Source organism: Magnolia sinica, chromosome 12, assembly GCF_029962835.1.
Source record: "Magnolia sinica isolate HGM2019 chromosome 12, MsV1, whole genome shotgun sequence".
NCBI lineage: Eukaryota > Viridiplantae > Streptophyta > Magnoliopsida > Magnoliales > Magnoliaceae > Magnolia > Magnolia sinica.
This window is the reverse complement of record NC_080584.1, coordinates 12,866,289-12,891,134: the sequence shown is the minus strand read 5'-3', so window position 1 is coordinate 12,891,134 and position 24,846 is coordinate 12,866,289. Positions and strand designations below refer to the sequence as shown.

The 24,846-nt window shown below is 38.5% G+C and overlaps 1 long non-coding RNA gene across 2 annotated transcripts in view; it reads right to left on the bottom strand.

Moving 5' to 3' along the window:
- Positions 1 to 4,276: 4,276 nt before the first annotated feature.
- Positions 4,277 to 24,846, bottom strand: part of LOC131220944 (uncharacterized) — a 33,671-nt gene continuing 13,101 nt past the window's right edge. The window contains exons 7-10 of one of the 2 annotated variants that reach the window (XR_009158914.1): positions 5,980 to 6,103; positions 5,646 to 5,714; positions 4,560 to 4,667; positions 4,277 to 4,472 (exon numbers count right to left, since the gene is read on the bottom strand). This is a non-coding gene — a long non-coding RNA (uncharacterized LOC131220944). The remainder of the gene's footprint in view (positions 4,473 to 4,559; positions 4,668 to 5,645; positions 5,715 to 5,979; positions 6,104 to 24,846) is intronic. The other variant, XR_009158913.1, reaches the window with a different exon arrangement.

Sequence of the window (24,846 nt, the reverse complement as noted above, 5' to 3'; positions counted from 1 at the left end):
CTCAGAATCATCAGAGGAACGATTCAAAGTAAAGGTTCAAAGGTGAAGAAGAACAAGGAAGAATCAAGATGAATCACCAACCAATCTCTCTCACTAACTCTCTCTTTTCCACTCTCTTTCCAAGCTAGGGTTAGAGAAAATTCGTATGGAAATGAGAGTTAGGGTTAAAGGACTATATATAGGCCTTAAAATGATGGAAATAACCCCAGGGTCAAGGTATACTTAGGTTATAACCAAAGCACACCTTTCTCGATCCAACGAAGCACTTCTGGTGGGCCTATAACCACGAAATGTCGGACTTAAGCTCCTTGACCATGGATCTAGGACAAGCAGAGTTTTCATACCGACCGGCCCTTCAGATCAGCCGTGGCAGACCACACTCAATTCAACGGTCGCGGAAACTCGATCAGGTCCACAAGCACTAGGATATGCCTGGGCCAACTATCCTGATCAGATGGTAAAATTGGGTCAGAATCCAACGGTCAGAATGCTTAAAATCGTCGCGCAAGCGACACGACTCAGATTTCAATAAAAGCTTATTAAATTCCAACCGTTCTCACACTCTTCACTCCGAGCTCAACCAAATCGACCCAGAACATCAGATCGACTTGATTTTCGAGGTGAAGATCAAGCCCAACTCGGTGACCGCAACAGCCTAAGATCATCGCCATCGGACTTTCGACGCGCGGTCTAGGTCCGATCCAGATCTTCCAAAAATTCCCCAGAACAACTGGATTTAGCGATGGATCCCAGATTTCAGAGTAACGTAGCGCTCACTAATCTACACGTTTAGAGCCATGCAGATACAATTTAAAGTGATTGATGCGAATTTCACAAGCAATCGAGTAAAGCGCTAATTACCCCAAAACAACTACTTAAGGAAAGATTAGCACAGAAAATTCCAAGGTCGTTACAGATTGTGATTGTTTTTAGCAGTTCTGCCCAAGTACCCTGCTGAAGTGGGCGAGGAGCGCGCTCGAATAGTTGAGGTGAGATCGGTGGACGCCAAGTCGAGGTCTTAGAGGCGGCTGATCACACCCGAGCTGCTTCTTAAATCAAGTCTTGCCTCATCCATATCAGGTATATCCTTAAAAGATAATCGAAAATTATTTCCTTTTCATCTGCTTGTTGATCATTTTCTTTTATTGTGAAGAGATGCCTTAGCAGAATCGCTCTAAGCATAAGGCTCCCTCTGCGGCCAAGGTGGCCCAAAAGAAGCAGAAGCATGCTTCGAAGAATAAGACCGTTGCCCCCTCTGTGGCTGGTCGATTGGGCGTGGCTACCTACCTCACCACCATTCCCACCACTACTCCAAACATGCCAACGGTCTCAGAGGTGGTCAGGGTTGCTACAGGGGCGACCCCCGTTGTTGAGGCCCAACCTTCTGAGGTTTGGGTGATTTTCGGCTTTGAGGCTCAGTCCCTCTCACCTCAAGCAGACAACTCAGCAGGTGGTCGAGGGAGTGAGGCTCGAGGTCCCCTTCAATCTACCTCGGCTACAACAAAGGGCCTCCTGTCATGGATGCTCGACACGTTCCCGATGCCAAGTTCATAAGGGTGATTGAGATGCCCCCATCGGCCATTGTAGGCCACTTGGCGACACTTTGCTACAAGGTAAGACGTTTCGTTCGAGATGGTTGTCTTTCGTTACTTAGATATTTCTCCTCATTTTCTAACTTGAATCTATTTTTCAGTTCGGCCCCGCCCTATTGAATGCTCGTCACAAAATGTTACGCGTCGAGGTGGATATCAAAGAGGCAGAGGCAAGCCTTATGACAAAGACCGTTGAGTTTAAGCAGCTCCGCTCTAAGGTCACTACTTTGTGGCCTGAAGTCGAGGAGGCTCGGAAGAATGAGTCCCAAATGAGGGTTGAGTTGGAAGAGTTAGGTACGCTTCTGAAGGAAGCCTAAGAGAAGGGTGCCAGATGGAAGTCCGAGCTGGGCAAGCTGAAGCACAGTTTCAGAGTGAAACTGAGGGAGTCCAAGTAGTGATTCCAGAGGCCCGGGCGGTGGTTGTAAGGGAGTTCAAAGATTCTACGGAGTGGGAGGAAGAGAGGGATGCACTCTATAGCCTCGAGTATGATAAGTGCCTCGAGGATGTTAATGAGTTGTGTCCCGAGCTCGACCTGTGTAACACCCCGGTTACCAAAACCCGAGTACACTACTCATTTTCCAAAAGCCCAAGTGTTAACCTTTAAAGGCAGCCTAAATTTCACGTTCATTTTTTTTTATTAGGGTTAGCACTTTAGCAGAATAGAAACAAATCAAGTATAAGAGGGAGTCCAAATATACAAAACTAAACATTCGAGTGGCTACCCGAAAGCTCATACAAACCAATGTTAAGTCTTTACAAATACAAGAAAATACAAATTAAACATGAATTAAAGCTATAATCTAGAGCCGCAAGGTCATCTAGCTACTCATACTCCACATAAGCACCACATGCACATCATCTATATCTCCTACACACTGAATATGGTTTGATAGCATCAATGGTTATCCCAATTAGGTATAACTCTTAAGATTTATCAAAACATCTCGATAATTAAGTTATGTTGTCAGGAACAGTCTATAATAAATATTTCACAATGATTATCATAGTAATAAGACAGTTTATCAGATATGCATATATTGAATAAATTCCACCAAGATATTCTTGTTTAAATGCATGAATGCATGCACATGCTCACAAACCTGGGGATGCACATCCAGTTGGCAAAAGGTCACCCAGGGAGAACTAGCCACCCAAAAAGTACACAAGGTATATCCAATGGGCACTAGATCCCCGGAAAAGACTATACAACGAGGACACCCAAGATGACCTAACTTTTTGGATAAGTATTCTATGATACGTCCAAAGAAAATTAGACACCCGAAAAAGTCTATGAGAAAAGGACAGCCTATGGTAGTCGAATGCACGTGATAAAAACTTAGGATCACCAAGTAAAATACTCTATGGTACAGCCCGTAGTGACCCAAGAAAACCCCGCGTCTTGTATCGACCACTCGATAAAATTCGCATGCCATGAGATGCATGATTAGCCCCAACCATTATTATTCCAATTACATACAGTCAATTTATGAAAAACTTAAAAGCCACTATAAGGGTTCGTCACCCAGAATAGGCCAACAACTTGGCATAATATTCCATATCACCATTTTCAATTCAAGAAAATCTAACAAATATGATATTTTAAAAGTGATTTCTTCGACTAGTGGTTAATGATAGTTTAACAAGTGGAACTTACCATCCCAGGTCGTATGGATACAATCCATCAAAGCCACATAGGGCGATTATTCCACAAAAGTCGCAACAAAGTAAATATTTACTTCAAGGATGTGATAGAAAAGGATTTTCCCTAAAAGCCACATGAGCACAAAAGTTCCACAAGATGGTAAGTCCACGACAATAATTCTCATTTAACCTGATAGACAAATTGGTCACTAATTCGAAGACTTCCAGAAACACCATCAAGTCATCACAAGCAATAAAACAAGTCACTTACAATCTCAATAGTAGTTGCACATGTAAAATGTTCATTTTAACCTGGAACAAAGGTATTTGAGATCCATAGTTACCACGCCAAAATCGCAAATTTGCGACGGACCCATTCTGTCATAAAACCAAATAAACGACAAATTTCATCCATCGCTTGGTCTGTGGCTGTTTACCGGGTCGCTTCTTTCTTTTCTTTTTTTTTTTTTTTTATCCGTCGTTGATTTTCAACTTGTTAAAGAAATTAGCGACGGATTTGGTTCGTCACTAAAATATCTGTGAATAAAAAAAACATCGTCAACTTTTTTACTTTTACTTTTATCTTTTTGAATCTTACACCTGATAGTAATTCAAAAAATAATTCACAAAATTGTTTAATAAGAATCCTATTCACAAAATTGCTAACAACTCAATTCAGTAAAGAGGAAATGGCCTAAGTGGGGCTAACGTAAACCGCAATTCCCATAGTTTCAGGTTGGACGTGAAACATGGAATTGCAAAGAGAGTTTAGTTGTCACTGTCTCACCTCCACTATGGTCAAATTTGTACATATTTCATTGCAATATAGCAGATTTGTTCCCATTCCTGCAAACTCCGGAAAATCAACAACAAAATTATTAAAACACATTCTTTCAAAGGATTTTGAATACACGAAATAGAAGCAGATGGATAACATGAACTTAGAAATAACAAAATTATATTTAGCGTAAAAGACCTAATAACTACATATAACAAGAAGATTTAAGTGAAGAAGCAAAGTATGCTGTTATGAATGCAAGTATTAATGATGATATGTATGGTTCCTCGAGAAAATATATTGAGGAAGAATAGAATTATAGGTCGGAAATTGTGTACAGTACCATATAGATTTTCCATTTGTAAAACTGGGGCCTACAAATCCATGCATTGATATAATGGCCCACATTTTGGATGTTTGTTGCTTAGCTACAGGATCCTTGTAACTAGATAGCAAGCAACCTGCAACCAAACACGAGACATCAAAATCACAATTGCATGATTCTATATTGGAAACACAAAAAGCAGCAGTGAAAATAGAAAAGTTACCAGCAAAACTTTCTTTTCCTGCTCCAACTCAAGTAATTTCTTCTCGTAGTGTTGCTTAAGCACTGATGTATGTATCAACCTTTGAAAAGCGTTTCATTTCCTTTCCGCCTTCAATAAACAAAAGAAGTTACAACATAAGAAAGGTGTTTGAAATAGTGACCAAGTTTTCATTCATTCTTCTATAACTAAAATATAAAACCAAAAAGGTGTTTGAAATTATCACAAAGATCATTACAAAGCTCAGTTAACTCGAGAATTTAACAAGAATTACTTGTATACCCCAATTTATATCCGTTTGCTATATGTTGCAAATAGTGACCAAGTTTTCATTTATTCTTTTATAACTGAAATATCTGGAAAAAAAAAAGTGTTTGAAAGTATCACAAAAATCATTACAAAGTTCAGTTACCTCTGCACTTTAACAAGAATTAGTAAGACAATCATCAGAGGACAGCATAGGTGATGGACTTATAGAAATTATAAATTCTTTAAGAAATCAAGGATAAAACTAGTTTGCTCAAATGTACATGACAATGGGTGAGAAATATTACCTTCTGAACAATGGCATCAACATTTTGCTTTTGATTAATACCAACAGGAATTGTCAATAGGTTCACTATCTTGAGAAGTAAAGGCACCATGGGTTGTCAACAGTTTCAGTCTTTGCACAATCTATTTCATGCCAAAATAAATAGATTGGAACTATCAATAGGTTCACTATCTTGAGAGTCAGTGAACATGCTGCAATTCCAAAGAAATCAATAAAATCAAGGTGGAAATCTTTCCAGCTGAAGATGATATCATATAAACAGAACAGCTAATATAGTAGACGCTTGGACCCGAACAACTTGCAAGACTGACTAAAAGAAAAACCATTGGATCTGCTCATAATATGATTCCATTGTAGCTCTCCAATGTGGCAAGACTCCTAGAGTTTCCTAGACAGTAGTGTGAAAATTCTAGCTCAAGAAAACTGATGTAATGAATCTATATACACTGGTAACTTGAAATTAGCAAGTTATTCTGCCAAGCAAACCCATATTCATGACAACCACAAATGATGATTTGGATAAGAGCAAACGATACCTGCAGAAGGCCACTGATTCAAGTTACCACCTTCCATGGGACCAATGTAGAAACTCTCTTTCAAATCCCCTGCATATCAATTAAACTTATGATTATTGAATTGGATTTCTTCCTTGTCCAACGTCTCTATTAGGTTTGACAAACACCTCAGAAGCTAAGAACAACAACAGACCGGCACAGATCAAGTTCTTAAAGCAAGAAGGGAAAAAAAGAAGAAGAATGGAAAGAAATTTCAACTGGGTCTCTTTTGACTGTATTGGAAAGAACTCACTCTTCGGCATCAACATGAGATCATTTCATGATTTTGGAATATGGTAGAATTACAAAAATGGACCTTTAGATTGTATTGAAGGATCAAGGGTCTCAGAATACAAGGCTGTATAGCCTGTGTTCCTTACTACGTGCAAGCCTCATCTTCCCTTGCAAAGGCATCGAGAAGAACTTCCAGCCAAGAAATCCTGCACAGAAGGGAAAAAAATAGTCAGAAAGTAGCATTCAACAAATTGATGCATGGAAAACAATCAATCATTGGATCCTCTGTCCTTGAAAAGTCAAAAACTACCAAGGCAACAAATGCAGTAACTTGAATTCCATTACATTTGTTGGCCCCACATTGATGCATGTGTTTTATCCACGCCCGTCCATCCACATGCACCCTTCACACGTGACATTCAAGTGTACAAGTGACCAATATCAGTTGTGAATCTGGTTCATTAATTACAATTCTATGATCTACCAAATACCAGTTTTACTTAATTCAATATTTTTTTCATAGGAAGAATATGATCTACATAAAGATTGGAAAGTCAAAATACCATAATATTTCCAGACATGCAATTATTATGCGATAACAGTGTTAATTCCATAAAATGCAATTTCATGCCATTTAATCCGGAGGACCAAACTGGCCATCTCAAAACTGGGCACGCATCCATGGTTTGTCAACTATGACTTGGATTTAGATGATAGCATTAATTCAAATAAAACAAAGGGCAAGACAGTCCAAAAAACTAGTTGTTAGTATAGATAAGGTAGATGTGAATTACCTATGCCCAATTTCCTGTGGTCCAAAGCTGTCTGGGGCCCTCGAAGATGCCCATGACAAATCCACTCTGTCCATCAGTTTCTAAACATCACGGTAAGACAAGACTCCGAACATCAGGCATATCCAAGACTCACATGCATCATGTATACCTGTGCCCATACATAAATACAAAATAGGTGCTATATATGCCACCATGTTGGGACCCAAGTTTGACAACTACTACAGTTGGGGCCCCATCAAATCCCCGAGGACAGGCAGATGGTGATCAGGAGACAGGTTCAGGCCTATTTGGGACCATGTTTTTTGGGCCTGAATCTTTAGGGCCAACAGATAAATGGGCAGGGCTGGGGCTGAGCCTGACTGAAACTTCTACTCAGATATGGCTTTCTAACCTAATTCTGATGGTTTGGTGATCCAAAAATATGTAGTACCTGCAATTAGTTTGCAGCTTCAAAGGATCAGTTGCCCAAAAATGATAAGGATCAGATGGGAAGGATTTCGTAATCTGGGAGTTGTTCTGAAAGAAATAAACCATCAAAGGCTCAAGTGCCTGAAAATGACGAGGACCGGATTTTCTAGTCTGGATGATTTTTGGGGCATGGTCTATCCAAGATATGGAGCCCATCATATTAAAGGCCTGGGTCATGGAACCATGGGTGTGGCACCTTCAAGAAAACAAGCCAATGATCCACATTCATCCTAAACAGCCTTAACAGTGGACCGATGGTGACTCTTGATAGTCATGGGCCACATAATGCACCACACGGATGTTCCATACATGTAACAGATTGGTAAGTATTCTAAGGTGCATGGACAAGGGTGAGGTTGGACTAGCACACCTCCTGCCTCAAACACTACATACACAAGCAGACATCAATAGGCATTCACTCAGATAGAGCACACATAGAATGTATGCAACTCACTCCAAATCATCCAAACAATGGAAGACTACAGATGGGGCATGGTCCCAAGATCAGATTGATTAGACAATACTAACCTGTCATTACCCATCAAAAGAATGTTGAAGAGGATCATTTAGAATCATACGCTCAGTATGGTTTTTGGGTTATGAGCCATCCAAAGTGCAGCCCCACAATTTGACATTTGATATAATGTATATGCATGCCCGCATGCGGGTTTTGGGTTTTCTATGTATAAGGTTTGAAGTGCATATATTCTAATGTATTATGGAAGAAAATATCTAATTCAAATGCTACTTTGATGCCTGATGGAGATACTAAAAGTAATGAGAATCTGTAGAAAAATATATGCATTTCCAAGAAATAAGCTTTTCTGGAGTTGCTATCCTAAAACAAAAAGGGGGAACCAGAGCCCTCTCAAAGGGAACCTCATTAGGTTTCCAGTTTTAAAAAGAGAGAGATACCTCTTGGTTTTTTGTTGGAATACACAATGGAAAATCTAGTGTACTTACGGTGAAAGGATGGAATCCATTGTTTGGAACTCAGTTCTGAAAACCATTACAAATTTCATTAACTGAAATGTCCTGGTCCACATCCATTTACTTTCCCTGCCCTTCAGTTGCATAGTGTGCCAATAACATCTGGTTTAGTCAATAGAAGCAAAAGTTAGACCTAAAATGTATGTGTTGAAACAGCAGGCGTTTTTGCTAAATCTTGGGTTTACATTGGGCTAACACTACAAGACTAAACAAGGTAAGCCACTGTTCAGACTATGTCTAAATTTAAGGGGACTAAATGTATTCATAGGTTGAAACCAAGTGTAGATCTTGAACTGGCTTAACCTAAGATTTGATCCTAATCATGTAGCCTATTTAGTGTTGTAATCTAACCGTACAACCTGTGATATCTTGTTAGAAATAAAGCATACCCACAATCTTAACGACACGAGAGTGATTCAACCTTAACATGAGGGTTTTATCCTTTAGGCTTACATTAATTTAAGTTACTATATTTGCATTGTCCTTACATGCCATCCTGTTGTTTTATCTTGTCTTTACCTGCTTCCATGTTATTTCTACCTTGCTCTAACATGCCTTCGTGTTACTTTGAGTTCTTTCTGAGATTATATGTTTTACCATCAATTAATTACCCTTTAAGATTATGGTATAGTGTTACTTACAAAGTGATCTTTCTGAGTTTATGTGGGGCCATGGATACAAGCCTTGTCCTTGCCTTACCAAATTTATCGAGTTGCCCTTGCCACTCTCCTTACCAAGAACCTGTCATTGCCACTCTTCTAATTAGGAAGTCGGCCATTGTCACTCTCCTTATTAAAGAATCGGCTGTTGCCGCTCTTCTATTTGTTATGTCGGCCATTGCCACTGTTTGAGTTGACCATTGTCACTCTTCTCCATATTGGCCTTATGCTGTCTATTTTCAAAAGGCTTGGGCATGTGTCTTGATATTCCAGAACCTCCATGATTCAGAATGCATTCTCTGTAAGTGCGAGTACTATATTGGAAATCCCTCTTCTAGCGATTGAATAAATATCGTGGACGTAATGCGTTTTCGGTAGCAGCCCCTGGGGCGACACGTAATTTCATGTTTCATGGATAGTGGTGTACAAATCGATGTGTGTAAATTGCAAATGCAGTGTCACATCACTTTCGGGATTAGATGTCGCAAATAGTCGCTCCATGAACAAATCATGTCACGTAAATCATCCAGCCATGTGTTGTATTTGTCTTGGGTTAACCGCATAAATCCATGTTAAACGTGAGACACGCCGGCGAATATCCGTATAGTGAGAGAGCGGGTCGAGTTGGATAACTCTAATCATATTCCACATTGTGGCGATCGTTAAGTGTGATGAACTGCATATACTTTGCTAGGCATGCATCTCATGTAGGTTGTTTGTGCATTCTGATACCCTCGTATTAATGGAGTACGGGACGTATTAGAACCTTTACATTGCTTTATGAATCTCTTAAATTACTGTTAATCTTAGAGGATAACCATTACTATGAGTAGGTGTTGACCCTCTCCCAACCGTACAGATTATACAGGTAACGTACAGATTGAAGACCTAGTGAATAATATCCCCATGGTGTGCCAAAACGGTTACGTAACGGCCGATACGTAACGGTAACGATGGGAACCGTTACGCGTTTCGGGGTCATATCGGCCGTTACCCAATTTTGTACCCGTATCGGCCGATATGGGCCCGTTACAGGGCGTAACGGCCGTTACGGGCCCGTAACGGGCCCATATCGATCGAATAACGGTAACTTTTTTTTTCATTTTAAGCTCTGTTTTTGCTGTTTTTTTAAAACCTCTTACTTCCAAACTGTTTCTCACTCCTACTACTAATTTCGACCAACCTTGGCTAGGTATTTGAGATAAAAATACATTATATTACGGATTTTCTTAAATCAAAGCTCGGTGGGCCATTTTTCATAAATTTGTCAAAAATAGGTATCTATACTTTATTTTAATATGTTTTGCTGTTTTAATCATGCCATATGATGTGTTAATCATAGTAGAACATGTTAATGTGCATTTTACAGATTTGGGGTGCCATTTAATAATTTTTTTATTTTTTTTCTATTTACACATGAATTTTGGCCCCTTTTTTTAAAATTCAAAAATTCAATTTTTAATGGTTGTTTTGATGTTTTAATCATGCCATTTGATGTGTTAATCATAATAGAACATGTAAATGTGCATTTTACAAATTTGGGGTGCCATTTTTTATTTTTTTTATTTTTTTCTATTTACGCATTTATTTTGGCCCTTTTTTTGAAAATTCGAAAAATCATTTTTTAATAATTCTTTTGTTGTTTTAATGATGCCATATGATGTGTTAATCATAATAGAACATGTTAATGTGCATTTTACAGATTTAGGATGCCATTTTATATTTTTTTTATATTTTTTTCTATTTACGCATTTATTTCGGCCCTTTTATTGAAAATTCGAAAAATCATTTTTTAATGATTCTTTTGCTGTTTTAATGATGCCATATGATGTGTTAATCATAGTAGAACATGTTAATGTGCATTTTACATATTTGGGGTGCCATTTTATTTTTTTAATATTTTTTTCTATTTATGCATGAATTTTGGCCCTTAAAAATAATTGCAAACACCTAAATGTAAGCTATTTTCATATTACATTCATTCTAATATATTTATCATTGATAGCAGATAGTTAGAAAATTAAATATATGAATTTTGTTGTCAAATTCAGGTTATTTGGTTCATAAATTCATCAGATAGTCCGATACAACTTCTCACCAAAGAGTGGACCGTTACACCACCATAAACATGTTCCAATTTATAAATGAATGCATATTTGGAATGCTTAGAATATTCCGGATTTAATCCATATTTTTTCTTTTTTTTTTGGGAAAAAAAATTAGTGCCGTTACGGGCCGTTACGCCCCCGTATCGCCGTAACGCCCCCGTATCCGTATCGGTTTCGGAGGGCACCATTACACCAACCGATACCGATACGGGACACCTTGAATATCCCTAAGGAAGATCATGTTGAAAGAATAAGAAGACAATTTATGATTTAGTTTTATACTTCCGCTGCGAACTCAATAAATGTAATAAGCTCCCATTGAGAGGGCATTTGATGATTCTTTTTACCCTGATGAAATATAATCAATATGGTTGATTTTATTCTTGTGAATGTTACCTTCATGAATGTATCTGGATGTGATCCAAATGAATATATATATATGGTGCGATTTTCAAAGCATCCAGGTTTATATATTATTAACACCCGGTTTTCTCAGGCACGAGTATGAACTCTGGCCATGAAAATTCGGGATGTAACAGTTTGTATCAGAGCACGAGAATGAGATTAATTGGGCCTAAGGGAGTGGACCACCATAAACTTTACGCGATACATAATGAACTAGATACATATACTCAACGAATTCCCAAAAGAACTAGGGAGTGGAGGAATTAGAAACCCATATTCAGGTTCCCCATTGGAATTATCAAGGTAGACATGGAATTTATAAACTATAAATCTAGGTGCCCCGGAATAAATCCCCAAAATCCCAAACAAACATGTTCTGAACTAAAAGTCATACCCAAATCGAATCACGATAAAGAATAAATAAGTTTCCCTTATGGGAATAATGAATTCCTAATTTTTTTTCAGAATTTCCAACTATTTCGATGAAATTCTGACATATTACGATATCTCTACTAGTTACAGCAAGTAGACGTATCATAAAATTTTGAAATTTTTTTGGTAGTTCACTTAGGTCTCCATAAATATCTCCCTAAAATTTCAACTCAATCGGATCTGTATAAAATTCCATAAAAATCGGATAATAACAAAAACCGGTAGAAATTGTTGCTGGATAGCAAGCTTTTATACACCGCACAAGGGTGAAACACACCCCAAACCATTGAATCTTACCTCGTGGAATTTTCTACAGTCTCAGGAACAAGTCAGGTGCTTAGGCTCCAAATTTTGAGTGAATTGGACGTATGAATCAAAAGTTAAAATTCTTTGAGTGACAAACTATCAATATAAAACGATTCTGGGCAATTACAATGACAATACTAAAACTTAGAATCAACATGGAATGGATGATTTGGCCTATCCATTGTAGTCTAGTTGGTTAGGATACTCGACTCTCACCCGAGAGACCCGGGTTCAAGTCCTCGCAACGGAGCCATAATAGGGAAAGATGTAAGTGGGTTAATTCAATTATCAAATCTTGGGTCGAGATTTTGTTTAAGCGGGGTAGGCTGTAGCATCCCGATTCATATAACCAATTATACGCACCTAGACATATACATACCCACTTCACGAGTAATACATTGAAAATTTAAACATAATGAATTAGTGAGGACGATAAAAGTAAGTTCAGGTAGTGTATCAGATAATCAAAGAACGTAGTGAAAGCTTAATAGGCCACGTAGGATTATCCATTACGAGAATATAAGATTTCGTGACATTCCCCATGAGTTTAGAACAATCGAGATTATGGATGGATGAAAACATGTTTACATGAAGTTTGCGCGTTCTAACTCAAATTCTAAGTCCTAGAAAATCTCAAATGATCCCAGCACCCTGATCAAGCAAAGGATCGAGATTTAACAAGGTATGAACTGATACCAGTAAATCATCAGTACTGCGCAAGCGAAGGATTTGTGTATCGAGCACAAACCCACTTCAACTATCTATTCATATTTACTCGAACACAGGAAGAAGGGAATCCTTAGAGCCATGAAAGATAACTCGAATAATGGAAGTACAAAATTTCGAGGGTGAAACTATGTTTAAGGGGGGTAGATTGTAACGCCCCAAACTTTTCGATACTCGAGCATCGAAAGTTCTCGAGTGTTACCATAATATTCAACATAATATATATTGGTGTACGATAATAATCCAACCATCCTAGCCTTATATCCTTGCCCTGACACAAACCTAACCGTTGAGAATGATCTTCAAGCATAGATCAAGTCATCTGACCGTTGATTTTAAAGACAGAGACCATCCATCGCATGGGTTGACATATGAACCTTCCCTTAGCTAAATTAGTAAATGACTATCCAACTGTAATGATTTAGATGTAAGTTCATTTGTAGGAATTATTTAGAAACATGCCTACAACCACGTAGAAGCCTTAGATTTCACAAAACACTTAGATCAACAATAATAACGAAATTACCATTATCCTATGCCTCTGAATTCAAAAACACATGGTTCTCATGACCTGATTCACGTAAAGCGTTATATCAGGCCTAACCATTGTAAATTAACCGTACATGAAAAGTCTCAACCCTTGAATCAGCAAGATCAACAGTTAAAACAAATTATCTACCCGAGGGCAACCCACTTGAACTTTAGACCCGGCTAATCTTGACCAAGGGCCCCTTTCGGACCATAAGATGGGCATGCAAAACGAATGGACGGAGTAGATTTCTCCAAAAACCTCGCCATGACCCCACAGACGATCACAAGTGCACGCACGCAAGTGCGCCAGCCGTGCACCGAACGAAGAATCGGGTCAAACATGGTTTGACCCGACAATTCGTGTAAAACGAGAACTCTTCTCGCGTTAACAGCGAACGATCGTCCGCTGTGATGTTACTGGGCCACCATCATCACCCTCAGGGATGATCCGAACCGTTCATCGCGTCCGGGAGAAGGATTCGACCAAAACCTCATCGATCGCGTGCACCCATGCACGCACACATGCCTGCAACGATAGTCACAATAAACCCCAATGCAAGAACTAGTGCTGATTGCGAGTAGTGTGGGCCATCAATCCGACGGTCTACGATGCATTAAATGGAAGATCTGAATCATCCAGGGACCTTACTTCGGAAGAAGAAGAAGAAGAAGCTTCAACCCGGCAGCAGCAGCAAAGGAAAGAAAGAAGGAAAGAAAGAAAGAAAGAGGAAGAAGGCTTTTAGCCTCACTAGATCGCCACAGCCAACCATCGCGCCCAGCATACGAGCCAGGTCTCGACCCTTGGTTAAACGGAAATTATCAAACAAAGTTGAATCAGCAGGCATTTTTGCTAAATCTTGGGTTTACATTGGGCTAACACTACAAGACTAAACAAGGTAAGCCACTGTTCAGACTCCATCTAAATTTAAGGGGACTAAATGTATTCAAAGGTTGAAACCAAGTGTAGATCTTGAACTGGCTTAACCTAAGATTTGATCCTAATCATGTAGCCTATTTAGTGTTGTAATCTAACCGTACAACCTGTGTAATCTTGTTAGAAATAAAGCATACCCACAATCTTAACGACACGAGAGTGATTCAATCTTAACACGAGGGTTTTATCCTTTAGGCTTACATTAATTTAAGTTACTATATTTGCATTGTCCTTACATGCCATCCTGCTGTTTTATCTTGTCTTTACCTGCTTCCATGTTATTTCTACCTTGCTCTAACATGCCTTCGTGTTACTTTGAGTTCTTTCTGAGATTATATGTTTTACCATCAATTAATTACCCTTTAAGATTATGGTATAGTGTTACTTACAAAGTGATCTTTCTGAGTTTATGTAGGGCCATGGATACAAGCCTTGTCCTTGCCTCACCAAATTTATCGAGTTAACCCTGCCACTCTCCTCACTAAGAATCGGCCATTGCCACTCTTCTAATTAGGAAGTTGGCCATTGTCACCCTCCTTATTAAAGAATCGGTCGTTGTCGCTCTTCTATTTGTTATGTCGGCCATTGTCATTATTTGAGTTGACCATTGTCACTCTTCTCCATATTGGCCTTGTGCTGTCTATTTTCAAAAGGCTTGATCATGTGTCTTAATATTCCAGAACATCCATAATTCGAAATGCATTCTCTATGAGTACTATGTTGGGAATCTCTCTTCTAGTGATTGAATAAACATCATGGACATAATGCGTTTTCGGTAGCAGCCCCTGGGGCGACATGTAATTCCATGTTTCATGGGTAGTGGTGCACAATCGATGTGTGTAAATTGCAAATGCAGTGTCACATCATTTTCGGGATTGGATGTCGCAAATAGTTGCTAAATGAACAAATCGCGTCATGTAAATCATCCAGTCATGTGTTGTATTTATCTTGAGGTAACCACATAAATCCATGTTAAACGTGAGACACGCCGGCGAATATCCGTATAGTGAGAGTGCGGGTCGAGTCGAATAACTCTAATCATATTCCACATTATGGCGATTGTTAAGTGTAATGAACCGCATATACTTTGCAAGGCATGCATCTTATGTAGGTTGTTTGTGCATTCTGATACCCTAGTATTAGTGGAGTACGCGACGAATCAGAACCTTTACATTGCTTTATGAATCTCTTGAATTACTATTAATCTAAGAGGATAACCATCACTATGAGTAGGGCATTGACGCTCTCCCAACCGTACAGATTATGCAGGTGACATACAGATTGAAGACCTAGTGAACAATATCCCTAAGGAAGATCATGTTGAAAGAATAAGAAGACAATTTATAATTTAGTTTTATGCTTCCACTGCGAACTCGATAAATGTAATAAGCTCCCATTGAGAGGGCATTTGATTATTCTTTTTACTCTAATGAAATATAATCAATACGGTTGATTTTATTCTTGTGAATGTTACCTTCATGAATGCATCTAGATGTGATCCAAATGAGAAAAAAAAAATACGGTGCGATTTTCAAAGCATCCAGGTTCATACATTATTAACACCTGGTTTTCTCGGGCATGAGTATGAACTCTGGTCGTGAAAATTCGGGATGTTACATCCCAATCTCAAGTGGACGACATTACAGGAAACAATGTTGAATGGACGTCGACCATTAAATTTTTTTGGGGGGCCATAAAAGTTTTGGATCAAGCTGATCTTTGTTTTTTCCCAAGCACATGCACTACAGACCTTGGCAAGACTTGGGTATGAGTATTATAGGACCCAACCCGTTGACAGCCCTAGATATTTGGTCGCAGAGGAGCAAATTATGTGGCTTTGTTTTTTTTTCTTTTTGGCAAACTCAAGAGCGTTAAAATTTAAAATTGGCTTAATGTTTCTTAGTGGAAATAAGGATTTTTGGTTGACACATTGAGTTTTGATGGGGAATAAGAAGAGTTTTAAATTGTGTTTGGTTCAAGCTACGATTTTTTCTTGGAAAATACTGTAATTTGGTGGGTCACTGCATCTCTATCACATATATTGCACCTTTAACCGACAATGACTTGACCATCGCTTTAAAGATAGCTCCAGCTATTGATTAGTGGAAAAACAGGCTAGTTTGATTATTCGTATTGGAAAATGTCACCTCATTGATTTGGATTCTCCATGACTATCCCACCTTTGATTGCTCATCTGTATGGAAAAAACCACTAATCAAAGTCTTTGAAAATGGACAATCCATATAGCTTACAATGGAGATAGTCCAACTGGGACCATCATGTGGGGCCCATCGATCTCAAAAGTCAAGTCATGGGATGATCCTAACCAATCTATTATCAATGGTTATGAAAATGAGCAGTCCATATTGATTATACTAAAAACAGATCTAGCCATTGATTCGGATCATCCATGATGTTGGTATGCCTTTGATTACCCTTAGCTTGTAAAATCACTCATGATCTAATGATCCCAACCATCTTATCAATACACCGGAATGGATGGTCCTATTTATTGTTGTATAAAAGGTCTGATCAGCAATCCAAACCATAAATCATGTGGGCCACAACTCTATTGAAGATTCATACCAAAAAGTTAATTTGATAGAGGATCTTAGTCATCCTATCAACAGCTAGAAAATGGGGTACAATATTTATTATATAGAATATAGTCCTATTTATTAACCATCATGTTGGTCCATCCTACATAAAGATTACTTTGGTCAAATTATGCTAACCATCTGAGGGCTTGAAAAATGGACAATCGATGTTGATTTGGACCTTACATTATGTAGGATCCACTTTTGATTTCCCTTCTAAAACTCATTTATTGCATGATTATAACCATCTAATCAATGGGTTAAAAACTGACACTTTTTGCAATAGTTAGATAATCATTCCCCAAAATTTTTGAGAGAATCATTTCCAGCTAAAAGCTAAGGTGTGGATTTTAGAAATAAGTTAGAGAATGGGATTCCAAATGAATAACATAACACGGTTAATGAGACAAAACTAATATGTTTTTTAGTGAAACTTAGGAATTCTAAGCCAAGACAACCTCATCTCATCAACCAAATAGCCTCGAGAGACTTCATATCAATGGCTAGGAATGCCCAATCAAGAGATTCTTGTTATTTGGGTATGCCCTATCCATCATAAGGGCCCAATAGATAAGCGGCTTAGATCTCATAAATGATTATCCATAAGGGCCCAATCAAGTGATTCTTGTTATTTGGGAATGCCCAATCACATTTAGCCCCATTTAAAATACTATTCATTATCCATTTCTCCTTCCTTGACTCTTCCATACATCCATTGTCTCTCAATTTCACAAGTGGCTCAATTCAAACCGAACGTCTATGGCCTTAAGCACCAAAATAGGCAAATATTTCAAAATCAAATGTATTTGACCGAGATCGAATAAAATGAGTCGCCTATTCAAGCACTTGCACCATGTTTAAAATTATCATGTGATTATCAGACGATAGGGTTCATCCTCTGAAGATGAGTTGCACCTTTGCCTTCCGTATGAAAGGATTTTTCAATACAGATAAAACAAAACAGAAATTCTTACAGTCAGCTGTGAAAAATGTAAAGTGCCTTTCTGAGTGAAGAGCTTGCTTGATACTTGAACTGAATCCAACATATGAGCGTAGACCTAAATTACAACTAAAATTAACAACTACTTGATTACTAATACTTATTATTACTACTGATTATACTAAGGAATGTAAATGACTGATAATGATAATGAAAATGCTAATTAAGGAGCACAAAATAATAGAAAAATAAATTTGATTTGGTTTGTTGGTATGAGACAACTTCTTCTACTAACTTCTTTCATTATTTATAGTATTAGATCGATCATCTAAATGCTTCCCACGTCCTGACGATTATCATAACCATTTTAGCACTGCTTGCCTTCCTTGCCACTTGTCTCAATAACCGCTCTGGCACATCCACATTTCACTCGACCACCATCACTTAATGGATGACGTGGCGCTGCTCAATAGACACCAGCTATATCACCACAAAATTATCTTTGCATATCTCTGAAGGTCACTAAATACACTGTAATACCCCAAACTTTTCAATAGTCGAGTATTGAAAGTTCTGGAGTGTTACCATGGAATTTAATTTAGTATATGCATGTGTATGCCACCAATTTAACATATCATAACCTTACATGTATTCTCTAACATGAATTTGAACATTATGAATAATCTTCATCCATAGACCAAGTCATTTAATCATTGATTTTTAAAACAGGATCATCATATATCCATGTATTCTCACTTGTCCATCATAACCAACCATTCAGTCAACTATTCACTGCAGGGCAGGGTGTCCCAAAACGGTTACGTATCGGCCGTAACGGCCGATACGTAACGGTAACGGTGGTACGGGCGTAACGGCCGTTACTGACCCGTAACGGCTGTTACGGGCCTTGGAAAAAGAAAATAAATAAAAAACCCTTACCTTTTTCCTTTCTTTTCCTCTTCTTCTCTCTCTTCTTCTTCTTCTTCTTCTTCTTCTTCTTCTCGGCCTGCTACGGCCCTGCTGCGGCTGCGACTGCGGCTGCGGCTACGGCCTCCTCCTCCTCCTTCTTCTCTCTCTCTCTCTCTCTCTCTCTCTCTCTCTCTCTCTCTCTCTCTCTCTCTCTCTCTCTCTCTGTTCTTTCCCTCTTTCCCTCTTTTTTCTTTTCGGTTTCCCTCTCCTTTTTTTTTTTTTTGGCAGCGTAAGCTGCTGTAGGTACGTGTAACGCTGAGACGAGCGCTGACACTCCTCGAGCTCCGAGTTGTACGAACGGTTCAAAGGAGATCAAAGTTTTATAGGCTCCACAGTGATGTATTTATTATATCCACACCGTTCATCTATTTTTAAATATTATTTTAGAGCATTACCTAAAAAATGAATCGTATCCAAAGATCATCTGGACCACACCAAAAATAGCAGCGGAGATGATGATTTTCACCGTTAAATAATTCGTAGGCCCACCGTAACATTTATTTTCCATCCAATCTGTTCACAAGGTCAAAAAGACCTGAATGAAGAGGAAAAACAAATTTCATATTCATCTAAAAGTTATGTGATCCCAAAAAAGTTTTCAATGGTAGACGTTCGATCCCCCACTACTTTTTGCAGTGTGGTCCACTTGATAATTAGATCTGTATTATTTTTCGTGTCAAGCCTTAAGACAATCTCGTCAAATGAATGGACGGTTTAGATATAACACATTCATTATGCGTAGGGCCCAAAAAACTTTGACATGCGTGCTACACTTCACAATCCGAGTCCCACCTAATTTGGGGCCTTAAAAAATTGTACCAAAGACATATTAACTTAAAATTTACCAATTAAATTATAAACTGCAATTGCTAACTCACAATGCCAAAATCAAATTATTTGAATAGTTTTAATTGTTATTTGGTGTTCTCTTATTTTTTAAAATAGGGCCTTTTGATTTTTTTTCATGATTCACTATCCAATAAATGTCCACTAATACATAAGTGGGATAATGACAATAAATTGCATGAATTTGAGGCTAATTTGGGGCATAGATTGGTCCTCCAAGTCAGCCCGAAATTGGCAATGCCATCTACCTGAATTTAATTTCATTTTTTTAAAGAACTACTGGGAGAAAGATATTAAATTGTTAAGTATATAAATTAGATATTTAGAAAATTAAATATATACATTTTGTAGTCAAATTCAAGTTACCTGGTACAAAATTAATCAGACAATCCGATACAGCTTCTCACCAAAGAGTGGACCGTTACACCACCATAAACATGTTCCAATTTATAAATGAATGCATATTTGGAATGCTTAGAATATTCCGGATTTAATACATATTTTTTTATATTTTTTTGGCAAAAAAAAAAAAATTTACGCCGTTACGGGCGTTACGCCCCCGTATCGCCGTTACGACCCCGTATCCGTATCGGTTTTGGAGGTCACCGTTACGCCAACCGATACCGATACGGGACACCTTGCTGCAGGGTAACGATATATGACCGTCCATTTTGAGTTTGGACCACCCGATCATAGTAAACTATCTGATCTCTACATTCGCTCGTATACGTATCGAATCAAGATGTTGATCTGTTCTTCTTATTCATCACGTATAAATATGCGTAACCCATCATCAAAACTACAATATGGGGAACTTACATATGTGAACAAAACACTCGAATCTGACGGTATAAATGTTCTACCTCTTGATCACTCCGAAAACCCACTTTATGTTCATCTGTTTAAAAAACTGACTGTAAATCCACCTAAATACATGATTAAATTACTAATCATCAAATTTTCTTATTTTTGACATGTCATCTAACCATCCATCATGTTGTTCAATATATGTATCTCACATTAGTTATTGATAATTTTAACTTATTTGGTGAATAACTCTTTATTTGTAATGATTTGTATATGATTTCTTTTATAAGAATTGTTTAGAAACGTGCCTATTACCACGTAGAATCATTATATTTCCCAAAACTCTCAAATCAACAATAATTACGAAAATGACATTAACCTAGACCCTCGAATTCTAGATCACCTAGTTCTCGTGATCCGTTTGATATGAAATATTATACCATGACTATGTATCATAAATTAACCATACATGTTAAATTTCAACCCTTAGATCATTGTAAAAGTGACCCAATTGATAAATCAGCTCCTTAACTATTAATTTTGGTGTCCATCGAGTGAGAAAAGCTCGTAGGTACTTGGAATATGATATTTCTCTTCATATGAATGACTTAGATTGCTCATCAGATGAGCCGATTGTGAAATGCAAGAACTCCACCTTGGTAGGCCTTCCTTACGCGGGAAGTTAGCCATTTTAGACTTACCAACTCTTTCTAAATTTGGAGATTCTGATTGACCCACTTTACACCATTAATCGCAATTCAAATTTGGACTACACTTTAGTCTCATGTGACTACAAGATCATAAAAAAATTAGGCCCCAATATATGATCATACACCGTTAAATGTTAACCGCCTTAAAGCCAATTCCTTCCTTTTGGCACAACAGGTGAAATTTCAGATTTAGGCCTTTTCACCATCGATCAACCACTAAATTTTATCCAATTGTTTGCTTATTTTGACTCCACATTTTCTTCCAAAATTGGGCCTTGATCATTAAGTGTGGACTATGAATTGAGATCAAGTCCGTTTTGACCATCCACTGAGAGAATTTTCGAGATAAACCAATCTAAATTTCGGTTCACCAGAAAACTTACGTACCCTGTCCTTATTCGACGACCCCGTCACTGTGAACGAATTAGATTTAAAGAAAGATCGAAATAAGAGACAAATTGGAGAAACCCAGTTCGAGTGGGATGCGACACACCCTGTCTCACAACTAACCCTTTACAAAAGGGTTTGTGCGTCCCTTCTCCACTCAAAAACCCACATTTCCACGTCCATGTTAGAGAGAGAGGGAGAGAGAGGGAGATTCAAGCTTACATGTTTATCCATTATCTTCCTTCTCCATGTGTGGTTTCTCCCTCTTACTCGAGCAACGTCGTGATTCATGTAGAAGATTTCCTACGTCAAGATCATCTAAGGTTTGCATCTAATACTAAGGTGAGGAATTCCATTAAGCTTATACCAATTTAGGTTGAGTTTATACATTGTTTTCTTATTTTCGCGTTAAATTGTATATAATTTGATTTTTACTATGATTTTCATATTAATAAGTTGTTGGATTATTATGAATTGTTAATTCGTATTGGAATTATATTTAATATATGATTTTAATCATGTTGGACATATTTTGTGGGTTCGATCACAAAACTATGCTTTAAATCATGAAATTACAAACGTTCGGACCCCAAATGGTGCATAGTTTGCACATCCAATGGACCGAATAGTTATATCAGTAAATCTTATGAATTTAATGATATTAATCTTACATAAAATTCATATTTTAAATCGTAAGGCAGCAAGACTCACTTTTAAAGTAATTTAGACTTATCGAGTGACCCGTCTGACCCAAAATCGCACTGTTGTGCTTATAAATTCACTTTGAAGTGAGTGGATTATTTTTTACCCTATTGGAATTTATTTTATTATAATTTCAAATTAATTATTCCATGAAAATATCATTAGAATTTTTATGAATTCTCACGGAGTGATGGATACAAGCCTTGCCCTTCGCCGATTTTGAGGACGACGTGTGTTTCCACTCTATATTGAGTTGGCTTTTGTTTCTCTCCTTATTTGTGTTGAGTTAGCCTAATGCTACTCTTTATCTTTTATGGGTTAGTTTATTTCTACTATGTTACCCTTTATTGTGCTAGCCTTGTACTACTTTTCTTATGTTTTGGCTTGGGCATGTGTCTTGGAGTTCCAAAACTCTCATGGTTCGATTTAATTCCCTATTGATGCAAGCGATCTGTGAAGGTCTCGCAACTAGTGACTTGTACGTATTTATAGTGAACGTAATGCACTCTGGGTAGCGACCCTCTTAGTCGATGCGTAAATCCATGGATTTGGGTAGTGGTACACAAATTGATGTAAGTAATCTGCAATGCGTGTTACATCACCTTACAAGATTGGATGTCGCAAATAGTCGCTCCATAAACAAATCATATTACGTAATTCATCTAATCCATGTGTTGTGTTGTCTCGAGGTGTTCATATAAATCCACAATAGTGTCGGACACGCCAACAAATCTCTGTAGTTATGGAATGCGGAGCGAGTCAGATTTTTGTGAATTATATTCCACAATGCGGTTATCACTATGTATGATAAGCCGCACACACACTATGCTAAGCATGCATTCATGTAGATTGATTTCACATTTCGATACCATTCGTAGTGGGGGAGTACGAAAAGTATCAAAACCTCTATATTGTCTTACTTTGAGAAATTATTCGAATTATGTTAATCTTAAAGGATAACCATCACTATGAGTAGGGCATTGATCCTCTCTGACCATATAGACGATGCAAGTGATGCACATGTTGAAGATATGTGCGATGCATGATCTCCCTATGAATGACTACGAGTTACGTAGGATTATGTTGTTGGTGCTTTTATTTCAATTTACCTTTATTTACGTTTCATGCTGTAATTTGGATACTTGTAATAAGCTTCTTCTTTTTTTTCAAAAAGTGATTGTGTATTCATATATGAGGAAAATTACATTAATTCAGGAAACCACAGGACAGAAAAAGGCCCCAAGGCCTCCTATCATACGGACCTATACATTTGTCAATTCTCTAATGGAACCCACCCCCATCTTATCTAGAAAGAGCATCTCTCTGATGAGTGGAGGGAGCTGCCACACCTCACTATACCAATGGTTTTGTTGGAGCTCACTACCTTCACGCGCTAGCCCATTCACTTCCCTCTTGATGTTCACAAAACGGAACAAGCCAAGATGATTGAGGCTAGAGATCCGAGTGATCTAATGCCTCCATTTCTACCCTGCCTCGGACGTGTGATTCAACGCATTCACCACCAAACTAGAATCCAATTCGACCACCACCTTCCAAAGCCCCTGGTCAGCGCAAGAGAGAAGGCCTTTATACATCGCTCTTAGTTTGGCGTTGTTGTTCGAGCCGAACCCATAGCCGTTGGAGAATGCAAAGAGCATGTTTCCATCAGCCCCTGCAGATTCTGCCTCCTCCCAATAATGTTGGGTTACCCTTAGCCGACCCGTCTACATTAAGCTTGATCCAAACATCAAGCGGCCTGGCCCAAGACACCACCTCGCATCTCTTTTGAGGACAGGGGGCTGGACGATACCCAAATTTGACAAATGGAGGTGACCCACCCAGCAAGAAGGGGTAAGGGACGACTCCCCTTTACTCATCTGTCCTTACTACCATTTAATTCGAAACATGACCGTTGCTGAAGACACAATCCTACCTTCAAACTTTGCAGAATTTCTCGCTCTCCAAATTTCACAGAGAAACAAACAAGGGGCCAACCCTCGAAGATGGAACGTGGGCTAACCTGGTGTCATCGACCCCCACCATTGACCCAACCTGTCTTGGGCAGAGTTGTGGCTCACTAGAAAAATACCAAATGCTTCGCTAAAATATTGCCACACGTCTTTGGCCAGGCTGCCACTGACAAAAAGGTGCCCCAGCAATTCGACATTGGGGCGTCAGGTATCATTGTGAGGACTGCAGCTACAAATGGATGCCATCAAGATCCCCTTACCCTAGATCCTTTCTTCCACTGGCAGCGCCCGTTCCATCAGCCTCCAAATAAATGTCGAGATTTTTGGAGGGAGTTTCGAGTGTCCATCCCCTTTTCTAATCGTTGGCTCTAGATTTCTCCCAACCTAATTTAACTAAGAACGCACCTAATGGATTAAAAGGCCAGATGCATAAATCTGCCTCTTCAAATGGGCGGAAACCTCCCTGGAAGATGTGGAGCATGGCCTCCTAAGAGAGAAAATCCGAAACCAAAGACAGAGGAAGGGGGCCCTGCTGGCCGATGAAGTCTTTTACTTTGAGGGAAAGAAGCACCTGTGGAATCTGCTTTACTACAATGTCCAGGAGCGGGCCCAGCCATGTCCAATCCACTGTCCATAGGTTGCAATCTCCTTTACCTATGTGTCAATGC